The sequence below is a fragment of the Eriocheir sinensis genome, chromosome 6, assembly GCF_024679095.1.
Source record: "Eriocheir sinensis breed Jianghai 21 chromosome 6, ASM2467909v1, whole genome shotgun sequence".
Lineage (NCBI taxonomy): Eukaryota > Metazoa > Arthropoda > Malacostraca > Decapoda > Varunidae > Eriocheir > Eriocheir sinensis.
The window spans coordinates 10,626,476-10,638,669 of record NC_066514.1 but is presented as its reverse complement, the minus strand read 5'-3'; positions in this window follow the sequence as shown (position 1 = coordinate 10,638,669).

Genomic DNA, 12,194 nt, shown 5'->3' with positions numbered 1-12,194 from the left:
AAGAGTCGGTTAAGAGAACAAGAAGATCGCCAGTAGAACGCCCCATGCGGAACCCATACTGGCGATCAGATATAAAGTTTAAGCGAAGAGTTCAGCCTTAGCCACAGATGAGACGGCAGTGCTGCCGTCAAGATTAAGGAGAGGAGGGAAAGAGGAAGAAGTGAAATTGGAGGAGATATTTTTTGCTAGATGCAAGAAGTCACAGGCCGAATTAGAAGAAGCAAGGTATTGCCATTTTCTATCGATAAAAACAGTTTTGGTAAGTCGGAGAATAGATTTGGCACGATTCCGGGCTGAAATGTAAAGGTCAAAGCAAGCGGGAGTTTGAAGGCTCTGGTACCTTTTGTGAGCTGCCTCTCTATCATTGACAGCACGTGAACAAGCATGATTAAACCAAGGCTTTTTAGCATGAGGAGTAGAGAAAAAACGTGGAATGTATGCCTCCATTCCAGAGACAATCACCTCTGTGATGTGCAGGGAACACACATTGGGGTCTCTCTCCTGGAAGCAGTAATCATTCCACAGAAAATCGGAAAAGTATGTCCTCAGGTCATCCCAACGAGCTAAAGCAAAATGCCAAAACCATCGCCTCTTCGGTGGGTCCAGAGAATGTACAGGAGTGATAGGACAGGATACATAAATAAGGTCATGATCGGAGGATCCCAGCGGGGAGAACAGTTTGACAGAGTAAGGAAAAGGATTAGAGGTAAGAAAGAGGTCTAGAACGTGGGGCCTGTCTCCAAGACGGTCGGAAATACGAGTAGGGTGCTGAACCAACTGCTCTAGGTCGCTGAGGAGAGCAAAGTTGTAGGCTTGTTAACCAGGCTAGTCAGTGAAAGAGGATGAAAGCCAAAGCTGGTGGTGAACATTGAAATCTCCCAAGATGGAGATTGCAGCGAAGGGAGAGTGAGTCAAGATGTGCTCCACTTTAGAGTTCAAATAGTCAAAGAATTTTACATAGTTAGTAGAGTTAGGTGAGAGATAAACAACACATATGTATATAATAATAGAATGACAATGAAGTTTTAGCCAGATGGTTGATATATATATATATATATATATATATATATATATATATATATATATATATATATATATATATATATATAGATATATATATATATATATATATGCACATCCCCCCCACCCCCCCCACCCCCCGCGGCCCGGCTGCACGCGACTTTCTACTCATTCTCATCCCTATACTGTCCAAAGCCCTTATGCAAAAGTTAACCAGCATCTTCACTCTTTCACCCCTCACGCTGGTAAACTCTGGAACAATCTTCCTTCTTCTGTATTTCCTCCTGCCTACAACTTTAACTCTTTCAGGAGAAGGGTATCTGGACACCTCTCCTTCCGAAATTGACCTCTTTCGGCCACCTCTTGGATTCTTTTTTAAGCAGCGAGAAGCGAGATTTTTTACTATTGTTCACTTTTTGTGTGCCCTTGAGCTGTTTCCTTTGTTGCCAATATATATATATATATATATATATAGATATATATATATATATATATATATATATATATATATATATATATATATATATATATATATATATATATATATATATATATATATATATATATATATATATATATATATATATATATATATATATATATATATATATATATATGTGTGTGTGTGTGTGTGTGTGTGTGTGTGTGTGTTTATATATTTATATAGACATGATTACATAGACGGACATTAATTCAAATATTTAGACTCTCTCTCTCTCTCTCTCTCGCTGCTGGTGTGCTTGTTCATGCAGGTGTGCTGCAGGGTGAGTGTGTGCTCCGTGTGTACCTGTCACTATCACTTCATACCCATATTCTAACGTCGTCTTCTTTCCACAGCGAGGTCGAGAGATGACGGCGGAAGCGAGGCGGTGGAGGAGGAGGACTAGAGCGCCCCCTTCCCTGGCGCGGAATAACCAGAGTCCTGCAAGTCGGCTACCCAAGGCCCTCCCGTGGGTCCACTCCCTTCCCCGCTACCCGTATACCTCCTTCCTCACGACGTCCTCCAGCATTACTACTACTGGTGCTGCCGAGACGAAGGCATCTGCTACCGCTCCTGCTGCTGATGCTCCCGATGTCACTGCTGTTTCCTCCGAGTCCTTTTCCTCGTTTGGTCTTCCTGAGTTTTCCACCGTCTCCATGACCCCGTACTGGCCCTCCAAATACCCCTTGTGCCCCTTCCGGCCGCCTACACTCACCGACGACCTTGACCCACTTATCCATCCCTCCAGCCTCCTCCAGACACCCCCATCCAGCCTCGCTCTGTCCTCCCCCTCCCTGCATGGCTTGGTACACACGCTGCCTGCCGGGGTCGCTGCAGGGCCGTCTACCATGACCCGTAGCTCTTCCATGACCTCGGTGAAGTCCTTCAGATCGCTTCTTGGACCAGGTTCCCCGACCACATGCAGGCGTCCGTGGATCTCGTGCAGCAGGCCAGGACCAGGGCGTGGGTGCGTTCCGATTCGGCCCGTGAGCTGCCTCGGCTGTGTGGAGGGCCTGAGGGTGCTGGACCAGTGGGTGAGTAAGACTGCTGCTTTGTTAACTTAATTAAGTGTATAAACTTCATTTAACCCGGTAGTTGCGGGGGTCATGTTTCTTAGGTTAGGTTAGGTTAGGTTAAAGGTCCCATCTAAGCAAAATAATGAGACAGAAACATCATTAATACAAGCCATTTCATAATATATATCAACGCATTTGTGATCAGTGAATGCATCGTCTATTTTGGGAGGTTCATATAATGGCAGAAATTTGGCCTATCGTGTAACGGGTTACCGGGGGGCGTTAAAGGGCGTTGATTAAGACTTCAGCTTCCTTAAGGCGAATATATTCGTAGCCTATGTACAAGGAGCGTCGGAGCGAGAGCGACTGCCGTTGTGTGCCAGTCGGACTCTCGTGAAGGAGTGACGAGTTACAGGTTGGAAAATAATTGTTACAATTGGTCACGTATGTCAAGGTGACTCAAGCTTGATGAAATGCTTTGTATACAAACTGAGACGGTAAACACTGACGGACGACATTCCTATAAGGTGGCGTGATCTATCTGTCGAGGGTTTTTTCCATTGACAATTGTATGCCTAATTCGTGGTGATACTAAATAATAATAATAATAATAATAATAATAATACATTGATATCCTACTATAACAATCGCTGCTACACGGTAAAGCCACAAATGTGTCCCGTCGCTGCTACCGGGTTAATGGTCCATAAGATATACGTATATAGGAGCTTTACAAGAAGTTACGTGCTCTCTTACATGGACAAGATATGAAACGGCATACACACACTTTCTCGTTTCACTAGAGTCTCTTGGGGTGTTCATTAAGTTTAGAAAGTTACATAAATATTGCTACGTACTTCAACAAATTCAATAATCAAGTAACATTATAGCAACTTTTGACTTGGCTGCTTGTTAAATAAGAACCATTGTCGAAGTTTATGTATATACTATTTGTCCCAAACATTACTTTCTATAACATTATTTTTCTTTTTTATATCTCAGCTTACAGAGGTACAGAACGAAAACAAGGGACAGGATTTGACCGTTGAAAACAAACACAGGTGAGCTCGTTGAGAATGGAAAAGATATGAGTCAAATGATGAATGACTATTTCCTCTCAGTTTTCACGCAGGAAGATCTAACAACCATTCCAGAGAGAGTTCAGGTTTATGAGGGCGAAGAGAACGACAAGATGAGGGATGTGATCATCACTAGGCAAGTAGTCCAGGATGAGATTGGTAGGTTGAAGAAAACAAATCGCCGGGGCAGGACAAAGTTTTCCCACGGATTCTGAAAGAGTGCAAGGAGGTCCTCAGTGGTCCAGTCACCAATATCTTTAATATGTCGGTAAATTCTGGGTATGTGCCCAATCAATGGAGTTTACATTTACATTTACATTTACATCAGTTGTAGAAAAGATGTTGGAGTCATTTATAGCCGGGAGCATTCGGGACCATCTAGAAATACATAATTTAATTCATGATTCACAGCATGGGTTCCCAAAGGGAAGGTCTTGCCTTACTAACCTGTTGTCCTTCTGCACTAAAGTAATCGAGGCGGTTGACAGAGATGAAAACTGTGACATATTATATTTAGATTTCAATAAACCGTTCGACAAAGTTCCTGATCACCGGCTGTTACTAAAATTACAGGCTCACGGCGTAGATGGGAAAGTTTTGAACTGGATCAGGGCGTGGCTTAGTGGTAGGTAGCAGAGAGTGTAAATCAATGGTAAAAATTCTGAATGGGGCAGTGTTACGAGTGGAGTCCCTCAAGGGTCGGTGATGGGTCCTCTGCTTTTTATTATTTACATCAATGACTTGGACACAGGAATTAGTAGTGGTGTCAGTAAGTTCGCATATGATACCAAGATCGGTAGAGTAATCCAATCAGACAGGGACGCTACCGTTCTCCAGGATGAGCTTGACAGACTATATCATTGGGCGGGGAAATGGCAGATGGAATTCAATGTCGGGAAGTGTAGCATTCTGAGTGTAGGTAGGAATAATCCCTCACACAATTACTCCTTAAATGACACTCCTCTAAGCTGGTCTGGGCGTGAGAGAGACTTAGGAGTACTAGTGAGCGCTGACCTCCGTCCTAGGGTTCAATGCATTCAGGCTAAAAATCGGGCAAACAGAGTACTTGGTTTCATCTCAAGGAGCGTAAGCAATAGAAGCGCTGAAGTCATCCTCAAACTTTACTTAGCATTAGTTAGACCTCATCTCGATTATGCAGTTCAGTTCTGGTCCCCCTACTATAGAATGGATATCAAGATGTTATAATCTGTACAGAGGAGGATGCCAAAGATGATTCAGGGGGTGAGAAACTTGCCTTATGAAGATAGGCAAAGCATTTAAATCTACACGCTCTAGAAAGGCGAAGGTTGCGAGGAGACTTGATCGAAGTCTATAAATGGATGAAGGGCTTTAATAAAAGGGATGTCAATAAGATTTTGATAGTAAAAGAGCCAGGTAGGAAGCGTAGCAATGGTTTTAAGTTAGACAAATTCAGATTCAACAAAGATATAGGCAAGAACTGGTTCACCAAAAGAGTGGTAGATGAATGGAACAGGCCTGGGAGCCATGTTGTGGGTGCCAATACCGTAGATACATTCAGGAAAAGGTTAGCTAAAGCCATGGATGGTGAGGTAAGGTGGGGTTGAGTGTACAGGAGCTGCCTTGTATAGGCCAACCGGCCTCTTGCAGACTCCTTACGTTCTTAGGTTCTTATACTGTACCTACTGTCATTAACTTATTTGTCATAGTCTATTTTTATTACTTTTCTTGTTCTATGATCTTATTACTTATTTAATGTAATGTTTAAGAATTGATCGGCTGGAGGTTAAATGAGTACTTATAAATATAGAGATGAGATAAGATAAGATAAGATAAAGTTATATGGAGATAGAGTTGCCAAGAAAATAGAACTGTAAGGAGATAAGATAAAAATTAAGTTAAAAGAAGAAAAAATGTAGATAAATTTGTAGGTATGGATATATATATATATATATATATATATATATATATATATATATATATATATATATATATATATATATATATATATATATATATATATATATATATATATATATATATATATATATATATATATATATATATATATATATATATTTTTTTTTTTTTTTTTTTTTTGCGTCCTAAGTAGGGCCAGCAGGTTCTTCCAGTAGATCCTGACAGTCGGTCCAAGGTATGTCGTGCCTTCCATGTTTTATTGTGCTTAACGGTAAAAATATAGATAGTATTTATAGCTATTTATCATTTTGTTAGACTCGTGCCTGTTTTTACTTATTACTGATGGAGATGGAAAGAAAAATGGGCTTTGTAAAAAAATAGTGGTACTTTTGTCATGGAGAAGGAGTGAAAAAATAAAAGTTTTGAAAAAAAAGCGATACTTATTCAGTTTTTGGATGGAAAAGGTTAGAAAAAAGGTAGTTGGAAAAAATGTGGTACCTATAGGGAGGTGGATGGGGGGCAAATGGAAGAGGAAGAAGGTGGTTGGAAGAAAGAGGAACGTGAATGGGGAGCAAGTGGGAGATGAGGTAGGTGAAGGAAAGGAAGAGGAATGGGGAGCAGGAGGAAGGGAAGGGAATGGGGAGCTGGAGGAAGGGAAGTGAATGGGGAGCAGGAGGAAGGGAAGTGAATGGAGAGCTGGAGGAAGGGAAGTGAATGGAGAGCTGGAGGAAGGGAAGTGAATGGGGAGCTGGAGGAAGGGAAGTGAATGGAAAGCTGGAGGAAGGGAAGTGAATGGAGAGCTGGAGGAAGGGAAGTGAATGGAGAGCTGGAGGAAGGGAAGTGAATGGGGAGCTGGAGGAAGGGAAGGGAATGGGGAGCAGGAGGAAGGGAAGGGAATGGAGAGCTGGAGGAAGGGAAGTGAATGGAGAGCTGGAGGAAGGGAAGGGAATGGAGAGCTGGAGGAAGGGAAGTGAATGGGGAGCTGGAGGAAGGAAAGGGAATGGAGAGCTGTAGGAAGGGAAGTGAATTGAGAGCTGGAGGAAGGAAGTGAATGGGGAGGTGGCGGATGGCAGTGAATGGGGAGCTGGAGGAAGGGAAGTGAATGGGGAGCTGGAGGAAGGGAAGTGAATGGAGAGCTGGAGGACGGAAGTGAATGGGGAGCTGGAGGAAGGGAAGTGAATGGAGAGCTGGAGGAAGGGAAGTGAATGGGGAGCTGGAAGGGACGGAATGGAGAGCTGGAGGAAGGGAAGTGAATGGAGAGCTGGAGGAAGGGAAGTGAATGGGGAGCTGGAGGAAGGGAAGTGAATGGAGAGCTGGAGGAAGGGAAGTGAATGGAGAGCTGGAGGAAGGAAGGGAATGGAGAGCTGGAGGAAGGGAAGTGAATGGAGAGCTGGAGGAAGGGAAGTGAATGGAGAGCTGGAGGAAGGGAAGTGAATGGAGAGCTGGAGGAAGGGAAGTGAATGGAGAGCTGGAGGAAGGGAAGTGAATGGAGAGCTGGAGGAAGGAAGTGAATGGGGAGCTGGAGGAAGGGAAGTGAATGGGGAGCTGGAGGAAGTTAAGTGAATGGAGAGCTGGAGGAAGGAAGTGAATGGGGAGCTGGAGGAAGGGAAGTGAATGGAGAGCTGGAGGAAGGGAAGTGAATGGGGAGCTGGAAGAAGGGAAGTGAATGGAGAGCTGGAGGAAGGGAAGTGAATGGAGAGCTGGAGGAAGGAAGTGAATGGAGAGCTGGAGGAAGGGAAGTGAATGGAGAGCTGGAGGAAGGGAAGGGAATGGAGAGCTGGAGGAAGGGAAGTGAATGGGGAGCTGGAGGAAGGGAAGGGAATGGAGAGCTGGAGGAAGGGAAGTGAATGGAGAGCTGGAGGAAGGGAAGTGAATGGGGAGCTGGAGGAAGGGAAGTGAATGGAGAGCTGGAGGAAGGGAAGTGAATGGGGAGCTGGAGGAAGGGAAGTGAATGGAGAGCTGGAGTAAGGGAAGTGAATGGAGAGCTGGAGGAAGGGAAGTGAATGGAGAGCTGGAGGAAGGGAAGTGAATGGAGAGCTGGAGGAAGGGAAGTGAATGGAGAGCTGGAGGAAGGGAAGTGAATGGAGAGCTGGAGGAAGGGAAGGGAATGGGGAGCTGGAGGAAGGGAAGTGAATGGGGAGCTGGAGGAAGGGAAGTGAATGGAGAGCTGGAGGAAGGGAAGGGAATGGAGAGCTGGAGGAAGGGAAGTGAATGGAGAGCTGGAGGTAGGGAAGTGGAAAAAAGCGAATGGAAAGCAGGAAGGGGATGGAATTGGAAAAAGAAGTGGTTAGTGGTTCCTTGTTTAACGGTCTTGTAACTCTTTGGATAGAGAAGGTAAGAAGAAGAGGGAGCTGGAGATAATGGGGTACCTTTTTTAACTTTATTGATGGAGAGGCAAAGAAAAACAGGAGCTTGAAAATAATTGTGCTACTTATTCCAACTTTTTGGATGGAGACGGTAAGAAAAAAAAGTTGAATGGAAAGAAAATACTGTGGTGCCCTATTTTAACTTCCGATTGAGAGGTAAATATAAATTGGCCTGGTAAAAAAACATTGGGATACTTATTATTATTGGCGTCACAGACGCCGAACAACAGATTGTCCATCTTGTTGTTCTCTTCAAGTTGTTTTCCTATATAATAACGTCTTGGCCTCTGGCGTCGGTAGGCCTTCATAGTAGGGCCTGATGGTCGGCCCGTTGTGGCTCAGGTAAGTGTTTATAGTGGCGCCATCTTTACTTTTCAGCATTTTCCATAGGAGTAAAAGAAAAATATATTATGAGATAAATATAGGGGAGACCGAATGAGAGGAGGAGGAGGGATGTGATAATGAAGGTGGATGAAGTAAATGATGATAAGGTGAGAGAATATGAGAGAAATGAATAAAAGAATAAATAAACAAATAAAATAAATAAAACGAATACAGTGGACAAACTAGAACAGGGAAATCAAAACCAGTAAAAAAAACAGCATAACAATAGAATAGAGAGGAAGAATAGAATATAACAGATGTAAAGCAGAACAGTATAATAATAATAATAATAAAAGTTTGGAACATGATACTGTTGTCAGGTGTGTGTGTGTGTGTGTGTGTGTGTGTGTGTGTGTGTGTGTGTGTGTGTGTGGTCATTAACAGTAAGGTCAGGGCAGGTAGGCAGAAAGGTGTGTGTATGAGGTTGGTTGGGTCAGGTAAGGTCAGGTGTTGTCAGGTATATCAGACCTTGAGAGGGAGAGAGAAGAATAGGGTAGGAGGGGAAGAAGGGATAAAGGGGAGGAGTAGGGGATTAAAAAAGAGAGTGAGGAAAGGAGAGGCGAAGAGAAAGAGGGAGAGGTAAAGGGGAAGAATGGGAAGGAGAGGAGAAGCAGGGAGTAATGTAGATAGGGGTGGATATAGAGGAAGGGGATGAAGAGAGGGAGGTGGGTCATGGGAGTGGTTCATAACCGTTTTTGTCATTTTTAACCCAAAGTCCCGAGCAGTCGCAGATAAGGTCATTGTAGCTTCTGGTGTCGAGGCGAGCAGACGAGACGCTGTCCTCCACATCTCCATACCTCTCCCGCCTTCCCTCCATCAGTAACAAGTTATACCTCCATCTCGAGTCCCTCAATCTCTCCACACCTACCATCAGTAAGCCTCGACCCATGTCCCTGCTGCCACTGAGTCCCCCAGTGCCTCGTCTGCGCCTCCCCCTTACTCCCTTTGCTCTAAGGTTCATTCCCCGAGCCTCCCCCTACCTCCCATATCACCCTCATCACCAGCACAGCCTTCCCCCAGCATCCACCCTTTAGCATCCGTCCAATTTTCCACCAGCATTCCTCAGCACCCCATATCACCCGATCAGCCTTCCCCCAGCATTCCCCAACACCCCATATCGCCCTCCCAGCCTTCACCCAGCATCCCTCTCCACCCAAGAGATCCCCGTACCCCATATTCACCCTCGAGCACTTCTCCCAATGGAACCATGACCCCCAAGCGGTCCTACAGGTTACTTCAGGTTTCTCCCCCGCCAGGACTCCCCCGTGCTGGAGAGGTTGCGGCAGGGGCTGGACACTGTGGACAGGACGTGTATTTCCGTAGATGAGGTTCCGAGGAGCCCACCGATGACGTGTGTTGGCTGCGAGGAGGGACTGAAGCGGCTGCAGAGCTTGGTGAGTAAGCTACAAGGAGACTAGAGTACTAATATAGTCTCCTTGGTAGGCTACGTGTTGGCTTTATTGAGTTTACTTACTTTATTTCACCGCATTGTTTTGTTTCGTTATTATTTCACATATTTTTATTATATATTTAGTTTAGCTATTTCACGGTAGTTTTGTTCAGTTAGGTGAGTTAGTGTTACGAATGTGTGTGTGTGTGTGTGTGTGTGTGTGTGTGTGTGTGTGTGTGTGTGTGTGTGTGTGTGTGTGTGTGTGGCCACGTTTCATGTTTTAACTATTTATCTCACGGCATTACTGTTTACTTATTTTTCGGTAATTATTTCACAGCATTGATATTTATTTTAGATCTACCGGTAGTTATCTCAGAGCTCTATTGTCTACAGGTACTTATTTTTAGCGGTTTATTTCACACCATAGCAGATACTCTTCTTTCCCTAACAATACTAATTTTACACATACTCTTGACTCGTGTTATTAATAGCATCTTTTTTCTAACTCTTAGTTGGAGGAAATGGAGGCACGCTAATACTCTTCTTTCCCTAACAGTACTAAGTTTACACATCATAAACTCTTTACTCGTGTTATTAATAGCTTTTTTTTTCTTCCTTTTAGGTGGAGGAAATGGGGGGATGCGGTAGGCTGCCCGTGAGTCCCGGGGAGACGCTGGTGCCCATACTGGAAGAGGAGGCGGAGGCGGAGGAGGCGACGGAGGGGAAGAAGGCGATTTGAGGCGAGGCGAACTGACTGGCTGGCTTATGCTCCGTTGACCTGAAGCGCTGGACACAAGACATCATCACAATAATTGCTGTCATTACATGCAGTACTGATGAATTCAAGGGTATATTTACTCACTGATATATATTCTCGCATAAATGCAGTCAACAACTCGCTTCAAGGTTACTCAACAACTGTGATTGATTTTTTTCGACAAACTGAGAGCTTTTCAAATGAAACTCAGATTTTGGCAAGAAAAAGTCCAAGCAGGTCGGTATGACATTTTTGAGAAAACGAGTGACAGCTTGTCATCTCTGTGTAGAGATGATGTGAATAAGGTCAGTGTTGTTATCCGTGAGCACTTGTTTTTTCTCAGTGAAGAGTTGGACAACTATTTTCCTAATATCACAGACTTAGATTGTCAACTTATTCGAAATCCATTCAAGACGGACCCTAGATAACTTCCAGAAGACCTACAAGACAAATTCGTTGACTGTGTTAATGACAACTGCAAAGATAAGTTTTGAGAGTTTGTCACTGACAAGATTTTGATCAACAATGGCGACTTCCTACCCTACTCTAGCAAATAAATGTGCTCGGAACCTCTTGATGTTTCCTTTACATACCGCTGTGAACAGGGATTATCAGCACGGTGCTTAATTAAAAACAAGTTACGGTCATGTCTAGGAGTCAGAGATGACATAAAAGTGGCCCTTTCAAACACTGTACTGAGGATTAACTTTAGAGAAACTGTATTAACACAGTGAAAATCTCATGAACAATCGACAGACCCTGGTAAATTTCAATTGAGGTGACAGGGCGCCTGACGATCAGGGCAAAACCAGTGATGGGGTAGAGCGCCTTTACCATTACTTCAGATTGACGGCCATTACCTGACGGACATGAAGGTGGTTAATCAAACCCTTATGGCACATACGGTGTGTAAATACATTAGAGAAACTGTATTAACAACTGACTTCTGATCAGAAGGCCCGGGTTCGAATCCTGGCACTCAGTGTTGTTCATTTGGGATGTTTATCACTGTGTTAATACAGTTTCTCTAATGTATATACACACCGTAAGGGTTTGATTAAATGCGTTTCCGTCAGTCACGGGTGTGGGCGGGGCTACCTTCACCTTCATGTCCACAGTGCGGGGCTGGGGCGTCAGGTAATGGCCGCAGAACTGGCCTCAGGCGCAATAACCTTTCAGCCCATCGGTGGTCTGGTCGGTTTGCTGCCCTGACTTCTGATCAGAAGGCCCGGGTTCGAATCCTGGCACTCAGTGGTGTTCATTTGGGAGGATTAACTTGTTCGTAGCAAAGAAACAAGCCCAAACATCTCACTGAATCAGCATATGTTTGTCATGATAGTCTCACACAGTGACTATCAGTAAGTAACACTTGCTACAAATGAATAGTTCTTGATGGCACTTGCTCACATTCAATCCTATTTGAAATATATATATATATATATATATATATATATATATATATATCTATATATATATATATATATATATATATATATATATATATATATATATATATATATATATATATATATATATATATATATATATATATATATATATATATATATATATATATATATATATAGTAGCTACATTTGGTATTTTTATTCTAGTCACAAACAAGGACTTTCTTGTTGGTTACTAGTTACAAACAACTTGTTACAAACTTTAACAATCACCACTAAATCACAGTCACAGTCACCTTTTTAAATTCTATTTTATCCTTTTTTTCACGCTTGGGATGCTAGTCTGGTAAAATTGGAGCCTCTGTCAGATTTGATCTCCTGAGGGATGCCAACAGT